We start from the raw sequence: 1059 nt of genomic DNA on the forward strand, positions 1-1059 counted from the left end.
AAGAAGGGACCAACATAGCAAGAGGTGAAGACGCACAAGTAAGAGATGGAGACGTCTGGGCAGGAGAGAAGAGATCATCCAGAGCGAAAGAGGCGACAGAAGAACAGCTCAAGATCTTGGCGAGAAGCAAGGTCCTCTTAAAGTTGAAAGAAATAGAGCGTAAAGAGGAGAGACTGAGTCTCGGTGAAAGTCGATAAATCTTAAGGAATTTGACGGATGAAGTAAATGATTTTTCAAACGAATTACGGGGACAGGAGCAGGTGTTGCGCGAGAACCTTGTTTTAACGAGATGACAGTGGGAGAGTTTTTGCACCCTGGAAAGCCGTGTGCTGCCAGCGGATGGCCGGGTGAAGAAGGCATGGCTCTTGCGGAGAAAACAATCACACGATTCAAAATACTATTAGTGACTGAGAGGAAAATATCTTCTAATGTTAAAAATAGAGCAAAACAAATACAAAAACTGCACTGAAAGTTATATGTAATTTTTTTTCAACATTACTCACCTTAAGAGGAGAAGTAAGATCCAGAAAATGTGGGCACTTGGGAGGCAGTTTTGCGTGAGCTGCTCCGGGTGACAATTTTTCTTTTGTCAGCTCGTCAGATGCGTCTCTAAGAATATTTTGATTTGCTGCACATGGCACTACAATATTGAGAAATCCCTTGGGAAGCACTGTGATTAATCGATACACACTTGTATGTTTTTCTTCTTTTCCGTAGTAATAGTAGTAATAGTATTCTCTCTATAAAGAAATATAGAATCTCTTATCTTAATAGCTTTGTTTGTCGGATGATCTACACAAGACACTTAGGTACACCCGCGTAACTTCTCGAGTGGATATCAATCTCGTCGAAGTAAAGCTGAAGCACAAGATCCATTCCTGAAGAAGCGTGCACTGGGTGATGGCGAGCGGCTAGTCTCGTACGCGCTCCGCCGTGGCTCCGCGAGGACTGAGCCTGCCACGCATCGCCCCGCGCCAGAGCCCCTCTGCCACAGCGGCCTCGTCCACGCTCATAGAGAGACTGAAATTCTCGGTAAAGCGGGAGGACTGCTTCGACGCT

The 1059-nt window shown here is 45.4% G+C and overlaps 1 protein-coding gene across 1 annotated transcript in view; it reads right to left on the minus strand.

Moving 5' to 3' along the window:
- The window catches only part of LOC119585870, a 7392-nt gene extending 6369 nt beyond the window's left edge, over window positions 1-1023 (minus strand). The window contains exon 1 of the mRNA XM_037934602.1: window positions 504-1023. The gene's annotated coding sequence lies outside the window, so the exon portion shown is untranslated. The remainder of the gene's footprint in view (window positions 1-503) is intronic.
- Window positions 1024-1059: the final 36 nt, after the last annotated feature.

Source organism: Penaeus monodon, chromosome 20 (assembly GCF_015228065.2).
Source record: "Penaeus monodon isolate SGIC_2016 chromosome 20, NSTDA_Pmon_1, whole genome shotgun sequence".
In the NCBI taxonomy this organism is placed as follows: domain Eukaryota; kingdom Metazoa; phylum Arthropoda; class Malacostraca; order Decapoda; family Penaeidae; genus Penaeus; species Penaeus monodon.